Source organism: Canis lupus, chromosome 24 (assembly GCF_003254725.2).
Source record: "Canis lupus dingo isolate Sandy chromosome 24, ASM325472v2, whole genome shotgun sequence".
NCBI lineage: Eukaryota > Metazoa > Chordata > Mammalia > Carnivora > Canidae > Canis > Canis lupus.
The window spans coordinates 6,777,501-6,793,914 of record NC_064266.1 but is presented as its reverse complement, the minus strand read 5'-3'; the positions used below and the strand labels follow the sequence as shown (position 1 = coordinate 6,793,914).

Below are 16,414 nucleotides of genomic sequence, written 5' to 3'. Positions count from 1 at the left end.
AGGGGAATACTTGAGAACTCCAGCAAAAATGCAAATATGTTTTCTGAGAGGATTAAGAAAGAAAGCTATTATCCATAAAACCCATGCCATTATAGTAAATACCTAAGAAGACTACATCCAAAATGACCCACAGAGAGTCAAGGAGCTTATGGAATCTTACTTACTCTTCACAAGGAAAACCAGGGATAGGCTGGGTAATACTAAGGGACCAGAACCCTGGTTCTAGAGATGGAAACAAAGCCCCTCACTGCAGACAATGAGAAGTGGGAGGAAGGGGCAAAGGGGAGAAAAAAGTCAGAAATAAATACTAGAGAGCCAGTGTGAGGAGAGTCAGGAAGGTTGTTAAATGCCAGGGTAGCAGTCCGGAATTATACATCAAAGTCTAACCATGAATCTAAGAGTTAGTATCTGGGAGGTGAGAGCAATCAAAACAAGGTAAAAGTTATGTGGGGGTGGGTGGGGCTGGAAGGGAAGGAAAGAGCTCTCTAGAGCATTATCACTGTGATACCATTGCATCAGGACAGCAAGGGCCACTGCCCTGGGCCCCTTGCTTTAGAGCAGCACTGTCTGAAAAAGTCACAAGTGGGAGCCATGTAGGTAATTAAAAGTTTTCTGTATCTTCATTTAAAAGAAATTTAAAAAGCAAAAGGAAAGACAGCAGTACATTTAGTGAGAAATTTCACAGTATTTTTATTTGTGCTGAATTTTTATATGTACTATGCATTTTACTATCAACTCATTCACCACACCTCAATTTGGACAAGCCACATTGCACATGCTCAAAAGCCACTTGTAGTTAGTGGCTGCCATATTGGATAGCGCAGTCCTAAGGGACTCCACTCTGGTCCTCTTCTGGGTATACCATGGGGTGAGGAATCTGTCAGGCCAAAGAGTTCTATGCACCTAGATTACCAATACCTCCTTCTAGATCACACACCAGCTATTTGAGACTTTTAAATTCCTGCCCAAAATATCCACAGTCTCCCTTCAGGGTCCATCATAAAGAAGGGCTCACCCTTCTGAGGGTGAACTGGGTTGCTACTATGTGCAATTCCAGACTTGAGAGGGCCCAAAGGGATGGCTGCTTGTGGAGACATATGGACACAGCATGGACATGTGGGTTGAGATTCCTATGTAAGACAGAGCTGGGAGTGGGGAAGAGAAGAGAGACAGGTCATCCTCTAAAATAGGGAGCTTGGCCATCTCTCCCCACATTGCCATATGCCAGTAGAGATTTCTGAAATGTCTGAGAATCTTGCATTTGAGGCTAAATTTGACAAGCTAGGAGAATAGAATATATTTTATTTAAGAGTTTATTATCCTAACTTGTAACTTTAAAATATTTAGCCATCATATGTGAGCCTCTGCTTTTACTTCTGCCCTGGACCCCAGGAATGCTGGAAGCAAAACTTATCCTGGGTTTTTATTACTTACTGTAATATCTGGAATTTATTTATTTAAATTGTTTGACTTTGGGGAGAAGTGTGAGGAAATTGGCCCATCTTAAAAGATCAGGGGTACAACGAATGCTATGTAATACAAGAGGAGAAACAGATTATCTGGCATAAAGGTTGCAGGCTGCTTTACTGAAGGTGGTCTCAAGGAAACAAAGCTATATCACCTCCACTGTGGAGACTACTCCAATTCCAATTAGCATCACTAATCATTTCTTTCTCTTTTTTCCTACAGAGCACTTTATTCAAAGTGTCTTTTTTTGTAGAACATACCACGTGTCTATATTTTCTTCTGAAACATTTAATCTTTATTTTTGGGAATCACAGATCCTTTTGAGAATAGTATAGTGAAAACCATGACTCCTATCTCTGGGGGTGGGGGCAGTGGATATGTATATATCATATACAAAGTTGGGACTCTGATTTCAATGAGCTCATGAACTTGAGGTTAAAATCCCTGAGTTTAACTGGACTACATGAAGGAAGGCATTAATTCCATTCTGCATCATTTGAGTAAGCTCCCAAATCAGGTAGGATGAATAAGCAGCATGGTTCAGATATCTACTACAGTACAACAAACCACCTCAAAATTCAGTGGCTTAAAAGAAGAGCCACCATTTATTGCTCAGAAGTCTACCATTCAGGCAAGGCACAGTGGGGATGTCTCTGCCCCATGTGCAGTCAGCTGGAGGGGCTAGACTGGGGAATGGAGGAGCTACGATGGTGTTTTCACATGCCTTAGTTAGAACCACTGGGTGCTGGCTCAACTTCTCTCTCTGTCTCCCTTTCACTTTCCATAAAGTCTCATAGCCTCCAGGGCATCTCTTCACACAAATTTCTTCATGGTGGTCCAAGGTTTCAAGAGGGAGCCTCTATTTGGGTCCTGCTTGCTAATTTCCCATTGGCCAAAAGGACCAAGTGCAATTAGTGTGGGAAGGACTCTGAAAGGGTATGAACACCAAGATATGTGGTTTATTGGGGGGCATCAAGTAAGCAGTCTATAATACAGAATTCCTGCCCACCCTCAATGGGCAATTATTCAAAAAGCAAATAATCCACTAAAGATACTCCTCCACTAAGGATGGGGTATCTACTTAATTCCTCGCGTAGTTTAAGGCCCCCAGGCTGAAAGTCTCTTTCTCACAGTACCTGAAGTCATATCTTCCTGTTAAACACTATCCAAGAACCCCTTGCCTTTCTTCCTCAATACATAACAGCTTGTAATGATGTATTAGCGTGAATATGATTTTCTATTATGCAAATGAAGTTATGTACTCATTGAGGGAAGGGATCATAACCGGTTTTTCTTACTATTACATCCCAGCTCCTGGTGTAGGATCAAGCACATGATAAACTTCCATAAATATTAGAGGAAGGAATGAGGGAAAGAGAAAGAGAGGAAGTCTGACTTAGAGCCTGTACTCTTAATCACTCTTCACCATTAGATCAGCTCTACGGACAAATTAATATTTAGAAACAAAAGAGAAAACTTAAGAATGCAAAGTAACTTGTGTGTCTCCTCAAGGACTTTCTGAGAAAAGATGAACACAGACAAAAGAAAACTAAAGAAATGCTTGCTACTTTGTGGGGCAAGGGGGGTGTTTCAAAAGAATGGTGGAGATCAAGCAGAAAAATGGAGTGAAAAATGAAAGCATCAGGGAGATAATGAGGCAGAAAGGACTGACAGGGAGGAACACTCAGGTGGGTGGACCCACATTTCATTAGAGAGGGGGTGATGCAAACACCTCCCAGGTGGGAAGGAGGATTAGCTAGTTAAAGTATTCAGATGGCTTTACAAAAAGCAGTCCTTAGGATGAGTCATAATTTCAAAGATTATGGACAAAAAATGTGCAAAATAGAAAATTTAATAGCAGGTGCAAAATTTTATTAACCACAAAATTCTCATATGAGACTGCTGGTTTTCTGCTACAAGAAGAGATAAAAAATATATATCTTTCTCTATAGAAAAATCAAAAAGGCATAGCCCACACCCATCAGACTAGCTAAAATGAGAAGAGATGGATAAAATCAAGCATTAGAAAGGATTTGGAACAATGGAACTTTCAGACCCTGTTGGTGGGCATGAATTCCAGTATACCCACTGCCAAAAACTACCAGCATCCACCAAAGCTGAACATACATGCATATTCTATGACCCAACAATGGCATCCTGAGCATATACCCAGTGGAAATGCACCCATGTATTCATCAAAAGATGTACTAGAGGGGATCCCTGGGTGGCTCCGCTGTTTAGCGCCTGCCTTTGGCCCAGGATCCTGGAGTCCCAGGATCGAGTCCCGCGTCGGGCTCCCTGCATGGAGCCTGCTTCTCCCTCTGCCTGTGTCTCTGCCTCTCTCTCTCTCTCTATGTCTATGAATAAATAATAAATTTAAAAAATCTTAAAAAAAAGATGTACTAGAATGTTCACAGCAGCACTATTCATAATGGGCTCCACTAGAAACCACTCAGATGCCCATCAAGAGTAGAGCACATAGGGTTGCCAGGCTGGCTCAGTCAGTAGAACACACAACTTGATCTTAGAGTCGTGAGTTCAAGCCCCATGTTTTGGGTGATTACATAAAAAACAAAACAGAACTGTAGAGCAGATAAATCATGGTTACTCACACACTGGAATACTACACAGTAATGACCATGAACAATGTGCAGTTAAGTACAGAACTATGGTTGAACCTCACAGACATGAACATTTAAAGTGAAAAAAAGAAAAAGTAAACCATTCTGGGAAAGTCAGAATAGTGATTACCCTTGTGGGAACAGGGAGAAGTGTCTGTATGGGGTCTGAAAGACAGATTTCTTGGGTGACACAGGCGCTTTTCTGTATGGATATTTTGTTTTAATTGAACATTTCAAAGAAGCTATAGCCATGTTCAAAAGCAAGATAAACACCTTCAAGAACTTGAAAGTGAGTTGTCTAATCACTATGTTGTACACCTGAAACTAATGTAGCATTGTGTGTCAACTAGACTTCAACTAAAAAAGAAGAAACTGAGTAGAGACCTGCAGAGATAAGACTGAGAAGCAACAGTGGGCAAAAGTCAATGAAGTTGTGTAACACCTTCCTCTTCATGATCTTCTTAGAGGACACAAGGTGATCATTCTGGGGGCTTATGGAGGAACCGTGAGGCTGGAGATCTTAGAGCATTCACATGCCTCTCTTACAATGTCCTTATTTGAAGTCACTTCTAAGAAAATAAGAAGGTACATGTGTCTCCTTGTTCTTTTCCTCAGCTGCTGGCATTATATCTCACACATGGGGGGTTCACAGTAAGAGTATGGCAAATGAGTGATCAAGAAATACAATTAGGTGTCTCTTTTTGAAGGTGTCTTTAGTTGGGTTCCTCTAGTGGCAGACGCTGACACAGTAGTGTCATGTACATATAGTTTGTTTGGGTGCTGCCCCTAGGAAGTACCTGTAGCAGAGTAGGGAAGTGAGACCAAGGAGGCAAGGAGCCCGTACTGAGTGAGGTAATGAATAGAACCCCACTGTGGGTAACTGGGGCTTAATCTCCCCGGGGATCTCACAATGTGAAAGACCTCAGAGCAGTCCCACCCGGGATGTGAGAAAATGGGGTCATGGGTCTTCCATTTTGCCATTGTCTTTGGCCAGAAGCTGCTCCCGGAAGGCTAACTCCCCACTGTGTCTTGAGAATCACAAGTCTTTCCAATAGGATATCTCGGGATGGGGGATGCTGAGGGGAGGAGTACAGGAGGGGAAAGGATCTGCCACAGCTGGCCATGAGAAATCTTCCTGGGAAACACTTTTGTGTTCCTCCAATGATAGATGTGGGCCATCAGCTGAAAATAGGCACTGGGGTTCAAGAGCTAAAAGTAAAAATCATAACAATCTCAGTAGAAAAGCACTTTAAGAATTTCTTCTCTGAAAAAAAAAAAAAGAATTTCTTCTCATTCAACACTCTTGAATGTTTAAATCCTTCTTCACACCATTCACTCAATGAACATCCCTGAAGCAACCTACATGAAGAGTTTTCAGAAAACCAGCACTAAATTCCATTTGTTCCATGCCCCTGTTTCCATCTACCTGGGGCCTCATGCTTTGTAATAGTCTCTCTTGGAGGGATGTGGACTCTCTGGTCTATGTTATCATATGACTAATGATGTGAGCTTCTATATAGTTTTCAGCAATGAAGCTCTGTGCAAATTGGCTTTCTGTCTTCTGTTTCCATTCTGGGATCCATTAGAGGCTGGAATGCACACAGGATTCATTTTGAAATCTCCAGAAAAGTCATGCAGATGCCAAATTTTAAGATCAATGTTTAGAGGATCTAAGTCCCAGCTACTTTAGAACCACAGACACTCCTGCCTTATTTTCACCCAAACTCTTCAGTCTCAGAATTCTCGTTTGGCTATGAATACTAATTCCATAATGACAGTGGAGCATTGACATAAAATTTAACAGTTCCTCAGTTAATCATCAAAATTAGTCTCTCATGGTAAAGAGAGGAACTTTTACTGTTTCAGTGCCATGTAATCGCAGGTAATAAGTGAGATGATGAAGGAGGATTTTTAATGTATTATAAAGCCCAGAGAGGGCATTGAACCTCCTTGCATGGAAGTTTTGAAATTCCAGAAGAGAGAGAAAAAAACAGTGACAAAAACCTACCTCTAAGCAAAGTCCATTTGGACAGTTTCCAGATGCAAACATCAAGGGCTTGAAGATCTGACAAGGAAAAGTTATTTGGAGATTTTTTTTTTATAACTGCTCCTCAGAAAAAAGCAAAGATCTTGAGCAACATTTTGGCTCATAATATGGTGATAACATAAAGCCACTGAAGCTAAGATCAAATTTCTACATTGAAAGTATTTATCGCCAACTGTTTATCCAAAAAAATATATAGTATAAGGAATATCAGCTTCTTAAAGGAACCTATCTTACCTAAGTAGCAGTGTTATTATTTTTTGATTATTATTATCTGCAATGATGTCCAGCTTGGTAGTGGGTACTTAAGAGGTTCTCAATAAACTATTGATTAGAAAGAATATTTTAAGGTATTTTTCATGTAGCTACATTCAAAAAAATTTTTATCTGGAAATTATTTCCAAGCTTGCAAAGTTTACAAAATGAGCTATATCTTTTTGAAAATCAAAATAGTGTGGTCTAACTAGGGAGTACACTAACAGCTGCAAAATCCAGGAGCACGTTTATAAAGCCACTGTTAAGAGCTCCTTCTCCATCCCACATAGACTAGATGGTGGGATTGGAAGGAAATGGTTTAGAACATACAGCCTCCCCAGACAGCCCACTTCCATTCTTTGTCCTCATGTCCCATCATGTGGGACGCTGCATGTGAGCAACACCTCTTTTCTTTTATTTTTAAAAGTAAAAATATTGAGCTTTTGCCCTAGCTGAGTGACATTTCCCTAGTGTCTATAGTCCTTGGGTTTTCTAGAAGTTTTAAAGACTTTAAATCAGTTCCACACAAAAGATTTGAAAAATATGTAAGACAACGATGTGTGCAAGGTGGATTCAGTCTGGGTGGCCTCTCTCAGCAAACATCTTCCTCATGGAAGGCAGCTGGATCCAAAAGGCTATTCTGATTAGTAGCTGATTAATAGCTCTGTTTTTGTTCTTTGTTACAGGTTTGATTAATAGCTGATTAATAGCTGATTAATAGCTCTGTTTTTGTTCTTTGTTACAGGTTTGTTTTTTAATTTTATTTATACTTTTTTACGCTAGTGTTCTCCCAGACTTCTGAATTTTCTTGTCTATTAAGTAGAGCAGAGCTACTCAGTGAACAGCTGAAACCCCTTTGGTCCTAGACAACTTATTTCAACACCTCTGCTCTGGCTGTCCTGTTGGGTTTTTTGTGCTTCGTTTTGTAACTTGTATCTGGACACTGATGGAGGCAAGTAGTTGGGGAAAAGAACCAGAATGATAACACTGTCAATTCTATTAAATTACTTTTATTCAGTCTGCCAGACATTCATGAATATGGTAACATATTATACAACTGATTTTTCAAACAGGAATTATTCCCAGTTTTTCTTTTTAATTTTATTTATTTTAAAGAGAGGGAAGGGGCGAGGGAGAAGGGAAGAGAGAATCTCAAGCAGACTCCCCACTGAGTGTGGAGCCAGACACAGGGCTTGCTCCCAGGACCCAGAGATCACGACCTGAGCCAAAAACAAGAGTCAGGGCTCAATTGATTGAGCCACTCAAGCACCCTCCCCAATTTTGATAGCCTGAACTCAGTAGGGACTTGGTTCACTTGAGTTGGATGTGCTTGGCTCAACTGCCAGCTTACGCCCTGTAACATAGGGGTCTCAAGCTTCCAGGAGCAGCAAGAGACAGCAAAGCACAAGTATCCTTCAAGCCTCTGCTAACATCCCCTGGAACAAAACAAATCCCATGTCTGAATCCAGGTACAAGGTGTGAAGTACAGGCACCATCTCTTAATGAGAAGACAGACAAAGTTAACATTTCAAAGAGGCATGCATTCAGGAAAGGGAGGAATTGGGGCCATTTTTGCAATCTGCTCCAGAGAGCTGTTCATACTCATACCATGAACCTATAGAAAAAATCTGAGAATTGCAGCCTTCATTTCTTTCATGAGTTGCTGCTGAGAGGATACGGGAAGCAAACAAACAGTCCTGCCACCCTTTTCAGATCTCTAATTGCCTGTCATCTTCTGAAAAGGGCCAGAATATTTAGTTCTGGGTAGTTAGCTCTGAGACACAGAGCATAATATTTTTTTAAACACATAATGATACTGATTCAATATAACAGCTGTGAAAAGATCATAAAAGGAGAAGTTAGGGAAAGGCCCATCAGAAATAAGATTAGAGATGATGTTTCAGCTCTGCAGCTTTCACTGGGCCCTGGGAAAAGAAACACAGCAAAAAAGGTTAGTTAACTTTCTCCTTCCTAATGAACATTATGAGGACAAATATTCTGTTCACATGTACCCTTTTGGCAGCCTGGTTAATTTGTTAAGCCCAACTGGATACATAAAGAGAGCCCCTTTATCTTCATTAAACCCGATGAGAATGAATGGCAAACAGCAGCAGCATTAGTCTGGCCTGATAGGTTTTATCGAAGGGCCTGGAAAGCTCTTAAAAACCCAGATGCCTTTAAGGTTGGCTGGGTTAGGGCTTGTTCATCTCTTATAACAAACATGACCATAGACTCAGGCAAGCCATGATTGGCTTTCCAGTATACACAATATAGAAAAACATAGGTGCACAAGCACACAAATGTACATGTGTACACATTCACTCACACACACACACACACACACACACACACTGATCAACCAGCAGGATAACTGGGAAGGAGCATAAGAGACACAAGGAAGGTGGAAGACATAGCATGGCCTCTGTACTGTCCTTGGCCACATTGACTGGATGGGAGCCCCTAAGGATGCATGAGAGACCATAGTTAAAAGAATGAACTTTTGGGGCACATGAGTGTTTCAGTTGGTTAAATGCCTGACTCTTGGTTTTGGCTCAGGTCATGATCTCAGCATCATGAGATTGAGCCCTGCATCTGGCTCCATGCTCAGCAGGGAGTCTACATGAGATTCTCTTTTGCTCTCCCTCTGCCTTTCCCCCCTCTCATGTGTTTGCTCTCTCTCTCTCTCTTTCTCTCTCTCTCTCTCTCAAATAAATAAATAAATAAATGTTTGTTTGTTTGTTTTTTAAAGCATGGACTTTCGAGTAGACTGCTTAGATTTGAACCCTGGCTCTACTACTTCCTAGCTGGGTGACCGTGAGGAAATTATTCCAACTCAGTATCCATACCTGTTCAAACAAAACTCAACAAAACTCATGGAGCTGTCATGAAGACATGTCATTAAGTTAACATTCTTGAAGTGGTTAGAATAGTCCTGCCCCATAGTAAATGCTCTGTCAGAGCTACTGAAAAAGTAATGGCTACCAAGGCTAGTATGAAACTACTAAAGAGAGGCTTCGTGTCACCCTGAGCTGCTCAGGAGCCCAGCTGACAAAGCATGACCAAAAATTAGGGACATAGGTCTCTTCCTGCTCCAACATTGAGTATTCACCAGCCTTGTAATCACCAAGTACTGAAAGCTTTAGAATCATTCTTCTTCAGCAAGGCCCTTGAAATGAGAATGGGGGGCAGGGGACAAAAGCAGGGATGGGAATCTCAGGCAGCATCACAAACAAGGGAAGAAAGACAGTGACAATGATGGATCATGTGACAAGAGCAGAGACAGCAGGCAGAGACCACTCTGTGAGTACATGTGAGAGACCTTCTGCAGACTTCCTAGAAATAATACGCTGGGGTTGATCTGATGGAGTCAGCATCAGGATGCCAACACATCAGGATGTATCTTCAGCCATGTGCCTGATAAACTTATGCTGATTTCCATCTGGGATCTTCTCTTGAACTATCAACTGGAGGACCCGCATGTGGTCTCTCCATTAACCTGAGCTTCCTCACAGTATGGTGGCCTCAGGTCTTCAGGCTTACTCCATGGCAGGTCAGGGCTAAAAAAAAAAAAAAAAAAAAAAAAAAAAAAAAAAAAAAGTCCCAGCTAACCAGCTAGCATGGTAAGAGCAACATTGCTTTTATGATCTGGGCTCAGAAGTCACACTACCTCACTTCTGTCACTTTCTACTCATGAAATACAAATTTGCCCAGGTCTGAAGGAAGGGAACAGAGACTGCACATCTTGGTAAATGAAATGTCAAGATCACATTGTAGAAGGACATGTGGGATGGGAGATATTGTCGCAGTTAAAATGCAATCAGCAACAGGAGACATCAAGCCAGAAGATATTTGCATTATATATATTTTATTTATAATCACTTCAACTTTATATGGATGAGTTAATAATCTACTTAGCCTACACAATCTTTATATTTCTCTATGGCAATATTACAAAAGGTAATCACAGTATTATGCAGCCATTCTGTGTGCTTCCTTATGGAGTGGAAATAAAAACCCAGGAGTTAACTGTGTTCTTTGAAACATAGCAATTCTATATGGTGAAAGTTTGGCAAAGCTTGGGAAAATTGGATTAACAAGCACAAAAGGAAGGTATTGGTTTTTGTAGCAAGATGCTAAATGGCTCATAGATCTGAAAGACCTACAAGACTCCGGATCTACAGGACAGCAACTGGGCCCTCAGTTCTGATACCAACTCTTTCTCTGCCATCCCTCATCTCTGATGTCTCTTCCTTTTTGTATATTGTCCATGCTGTCTCCTACTGAAAACGTGGAACCTTCTCCATAAGATTGGGAAATGACCAACCAGCAACCACACAGTAAGGCAGAGCTTGTTTTTTCCAGTGGCAATACTAACCTGCTCTGCTTTAGTTGCATGACTTCTTTGAAATTACTTTTGCTGGGCAGCCTGGGTGGCTCAGTGGTTTAGCGCTGCCTTCAGCCTAGGGCATGATCCTGGAGACCGGGGATCGAGTCCTGTGTCAGGCTCCCTGCATGGAGCCTGCTTCTCCCTCTGCCTGTGTCTCTGCCTCTCTCTCTCTCTCTCTCTGTGTGTGTGTGTGTCTCATGAATAAATAAATAATATTTTTAAATGAAATTACTCTTGCTAGGGGATAATGCTCTACACTTACCCAGGAGGTCACATATTCTCACTCCTTAGCCCAGGGGTTAAGATCTTTCTTTGTCTAAACATATGTGTGTGTGTGTGTGTGTATGCTTGGTCATGAAAATAAACAGCCCTAAAGAAGTCAAAATGTTGCTACAAATTTGCACATACCAATGTATCCTGTTTTCCATAGCAATCTTGGTTTGGGAGAAACAGCTGATTATCTTAGCTGTAAGAACAGAGCAGTATTCCTATCTGGCAAGGGCTGGAAAACACCTAAAGACATTACTTGATGCTGGCTGGGACTCACAGGCAAAGGAATTAGTTGATGCACAAGTCTTCAATTCTGGTACCTCAAATCTCAGAGTGTCCCTTGTCCTATGCAAAGTTGATTGCAGGTGCAATATCACCCCCTCCTTCTAGGAGAGCAGTAACTTCTGGCCTCAGCTAATTTGTTGGTAGGCAGCCATGGAAGATCTCCCAGGGTCATTCATTGGCAATGAGAGGGAGTGATACTGGGAAATGATAGCCGGGCCAAAATAAACGGTTTAGCTGCCTAATGGAAACTAATAATAATTGTTAAGATTTAAAAAAAAATAACATGTATTTATCCAACCCAAGGTGATAAAACAATACCTCAATATTCAGTGTGCAGCAAGAAAGCTCCCTAGAGTTCTTCTGGAAGATATTAAGAGACTGACTTCTGCTCCATATTGTTTGGCTTCAGCAATGTGAATTTGGTTTTAATTAGTTGCCTCTTTCAGGGACACCAGACAGATGAGTGTGGAAGCCTGATGATCAGTGAGGACCTGCGCCACTCCATGGCATCACGTTGCTAGCATGTTGGCTTATCCTAGTGTCTATAGCATATGTGACAACAAAACTGTGGACAGTGGGATTGCTGGGAGAAAGACAACATGTCTGGGCTCAGTTTCTCTAAGTTTAGGGCTCAGAGACAAAAGGGCACAGCAATAACTTCCAAGGCTGGTTGAACATTCAAAAGTGACTAGAGTTTCACCACCCATAGTAGATTGTCTCCTAAGATCACCTCATTACTCCTTCCCATCCCTCATGCTCTTCTCGGTGTGAATTTGCTGCTCTCTTTACCAAGAGGTGGGGTCTATTCCCCCTTGCCCTGAGCCTCGTTGTCCCTGTGACTTGCATTGACCAAAAGAATGTGGCAGAAGGGAAATTGTGGAGCCTCTGAGGCTAGGTGTGAAGAGGCATGGCAGCTTCCCTTTATTGTCCTCTTGCCATGTAGTGAAGTCCAGTGTCCTGACAGACTGGGAGGCCTGGGAAGCAAGAAGCCCTGGAGGGAAAGAAATGGCACAGTGAGGAGAACTAAGGCACCCCAGCTGACAGCCAGTACCAGAACCCCAGCTGTGTGAGTGGGGCCATCTTGGCTCTTCCAACCCCAGTCAGAGGTGACCATGGAGCAGAGATGAGCTATCACCCTTCCCCTACATGCTCTCCCCAAATCCCTGACCTACAGAATAGTGAACAATAAAATAGTTATCATTTAAAGCCACCAAGTTGTACATCAGCAGAAACTCATCCACCCTCTTGTTCAACTTGGAGAAATTCGCCCCCCAAATTGGGAAGCCTTGCCAGAAATTGGACTATTGAAAAGCTCAGAATATGTTTTGTGTTATTATCACTGGATACAGAACATTTCCCTCCAAAGATTAAAGCCAAAACTAAATTAGTTGCTTTTCTGCAGAGCTGGGCCACATTATTCAAATCCAACCATTTCATTTGTTCCTAAAAATTTTCCAGGGGCCTGTGTGAGGCCAGGGAGTATCCCCCCAGTTTTCTGAGAGCCCCTAGATGCATTTTAGTGACCCTGAATCTCTTTAGCATTTGTCACTCTTTTTACTGAGCTTGACAAATGGCTGTTGACAGAATTTTTTTTAATTGAGATTTTATCTCCCACTGAGTCTAACTGCAACAAAGTTTCTATTAGATATCAATGGGAACATTCAGACCGCTGAACTGATCATTTCCCATATTAGCACATGCACCTTAAAGTGATCAATTCTGCCTATCGGTCTCCATAGACTGAGACCTTTCCTGCAGCTCATGCATGTTCCCTCTTTATCCTACAGCCAAACAATTATTTGCCTAGGTGCATTTTATGGTGGTCGTCCAGTACACCAGCATAATAAAAGTTTGAATTAGGTAATGCTCCTTTTTATTATCAGAAATGAATTACCTCATGGGGCCAGCAGATCCACAAATGCAGTGTGTCCTTTCACTAATTGGAAGGCTTTTTTCAATCTGTTTCTGACAAATGCAGAACAAAACAAAATAACCACTTTCCAAGATTGCTCAGTATCAATATTATAGATTTATTTTATTGGACTCATTGTTGCTCTTCATTCAATAATGAACAATACCATAATCTCCATAGCAACCATGGCATACCATTAGGGCAATGCTAAACATAAATTCCAAATTTTCAGGGTTTCTTCTGAGCCCAGAATGAGAGGCTTTCTGCAGGGCATGGTGAAATGCTCATCCTGGAGAAAAGTTTCATTTTTGTTCCCACTAGACCTGAAATGCTGGCAAAACAGCACCTCATGCTAATAAATATATGCAATATCACTGGCATTTATGTTCAGCATAAAGGAAATATCATGCCTTGATATATGAGTGGTGGCATATTTCTATGACTCTAAAAGCTCATGTTTCATTTTTAACTTTTAAACAAAATTCATCACATAATAATTACGTGCTTGCTGCATATAAGGGATGGTCTCTCGATTTTCTCAGTCTTTGCAAGTCATAAACTGGGACCAGACCACTTGGGTATCCAGTCTGTGTGCTCCTTGAAGGTGGAGGCTGAGTCTTTGCCTCAGCTCTGTTTCTAATACCTGGCATGCAGTAGGAAATCAGTAAATGCTTATAAATGAACAAATACTCTTGCTGACATGGAGGAGATGGAAGGGTGGGAAGTATTCCTGGAGCAGATGACCCATGAACATAGTTGGAAAAGATGGATAGAGTTTAGTTCCATAAGGAAAAATAGGAGAAGGACATGAAACATGAGAAACAATGAGGAAGAGGGCCTGGGCAGGAGAAGCAGGAGCTTGCAGACTCTGATGACCTTGGAGGTCCATGTCTGCAGTAGGGCTGAGGGCAAAAGTGAAGCCAGAGAGGGAGTGACCATCCAGGTCCAAAAGCATCATAGATCACAGGCTTGAGTCTGTGCGTCACGAGGAGCATTGAAGGATATGAAGCAGAGACAGGTCGTGGTTGGGTTTCTGATTTAGAAATATTATTCAGGCTTATACAGAGGTGGATATTCAGAAGACACAGCAAGAGTGAAGAAGACAGCTTAGATGTCCAGTAGACTTTTGGCCACCCAGACATCCCTTAATTGCCACCACAGGTACATAGCACAAGCTAGCTTTGGCACCGTTTCCATACCAGTGCCACCTGAGATTCTCCTCAAGTTCCAGGCCCCAGTTCTTGAGGCATCTCAGGTCTTGGATCCTGTGTTTTGAATGAAGGCTTTGGTCCATAGTCAAATGCTACCCCCTCACGCCTTCTCTCCACCCTGCTCTGTTCCCATCCTCCCATTAGTGGGCACTTCCAGGAGGATGGGCAGGGTGGAGAAAGGGGGTGAGGTGTTGCCATCTCTTGCCTAGTTTCAACATTTATGGGGACAATCCTCTCTCAGGAGACAGAGTCCTGGTCTTGAGCCAGCATTGAAAGGACAGACCTTACATGGCTGCATTTGCCGGCAAAGAGCTTTCCACCAAATGGGGGCATGAAGCCACTTTATTCCATGATGATTTCCATTAGAAACAGACCCAAAACCACAGGCATTCAGGTTCACAGACTTTCCCAGACCAAAGCACACCATGAACCCTCTTGAGCACCAGGCATTGCTTTCAAGCTGCTTTCCAGAATCCTGTAGGTTTTAGAAGAGAGGAGCCCAAACTTTGTACTGTTTTGTAAACATCAGAAACTGCCTGCCTAATGTGGGCCCTTTCCAGACTCATCTGTGAAAATAGTAAAAACTTTCTGAAGGAATATTCAAAAAATGAAGATTACTCAGGGTAGATGAGAAAAAATGTCAGCAAAAACTCACTGAATCCTTTGAATCCAGGTTATTGTTCTTAATGTGGCAACAGGAGCTTAATTGGTTTGTCAGCTACATCAAAAACCCAGACAAGGAAACACTTGCTTTATAGCAGAGGGATTTAATTTGAACTGAGGGAAAACCTACTGATAGGAAAGGTTGTTAGGGACTGTAATGGATGACAAAGCAAAGCCCCTTCAAATCCATTCTTTCTGCAAATATTTATGAGCACCCTCTATGGGCTAAGCGTTGCTCTGTAGTAAAGGAATTAATTCATGAATAAAACTGAGACTCCTGCCCAAATAGAGCTTATGTTCCATCCCAGGGTCTAAGGAAGACCAAACAAATGAAGCTCAGAGTGGTTGAGAGCTGCCAGACACCTGAGCCCAGTGTGGTACGGTCAAGTGTGGGTACAGTGGGTACAGTCCAGGGAGGTACCGCACAGTGTAGGGCAGTGCAGTGTAGTATGATAAAGTATGTCTATTATGGTAGACATAATCCAGTTTAGGTATAGTCCGGTCAGGAACAACCCAGTGTCGCACAGCCCAGTGTGGCACAGCCCAGTGTGGGAGCCCAACATGGGAAAATTAATGTGTGGAGCAGTCCAGCATAAGGCAGCCCAGTGCAGGACAGCTTGGTGTGACACAGTCCAGTATGGGACAGCCCTGGGTGGGAGAGCCCAGTATGGGTACAGTAGCCACAGCCAGATACAGTGGAAAGAGGACATGGCTTACCTATAGGAGCAGTAGTATGTGAACAAAGCATACTAGATGGGCTAGGAGGCAGAGAGGAGTGTGAGCCTAGAAAGGAATTTCCTTTCTAGGAAGTGAAGAAGTTTGCAGGCCATCCCAAGGAATTGGGACTGTCCGGGACAGAATAGCACTGGTGGCAGGAGCAGGGAGCTGACTGGGGAGATGAATCAAGGATGCATGGAGAATGGCAAGACAAGAAACCAAGCAAGCTTCTTTAGAGACAGATACCACCAGTGAGAAATGACAAGACCCCAAGCAAGTAGCTAAAAAGACAGGATTCCGTAGCCATCAGATGGAATCTGCGAGAAGCAGGGGCCAGGCCTTGTGCTCTGGTGATGGAAATCAGGTGGTGGCAGGAACACTCATGGGAAAGAGAGCAGGAGAGAGTGCTGGACCAGATTCAGTGCCACTTCTGAAGTGCGTCCAGAGGGCTGAGCAGCCACGCCCAGTGTGAGAAAGCTATTTGTGAGTTTCACTACGTGCCACGTATGGCCCCAAGTCAGGCAGCTCCAGGTATGTGAGGCCCATGGATATGGGTTAATGAGATGACAGCCACAGAAAAAA

General features: G+C 42.5%; 1 long non-coding RNA gene across 2 annotated transcripts in view; it reads right to left on the bottom strand.

The window, feature by feature from the left end:
• Positions 1 to 12,203: 12,203 nt before the first annotated feature.
• The window catches only part of LOC125753519 (uncharacterized), a 9,989-nt gene continuing 5,778 nt past the window's right edge, over positions 12,204 to 16,414 (bottom strand). For both annotated transcript variants that reach the window (XR_007405525.1, XR_007405526.1), the window contains exons 2-3: positions 13,224 to 13,294; positions 12,204 to 12,320 (exon numbers count right to left, since the gene is read on the bottom strand). This is a non-coding gene — a long non-coding RNA (uncharacterized LOC125753519). The remainder of the gene's footprint in view (positions 12,321 to 13,223; positions 13,295 to 16,414) is intronic.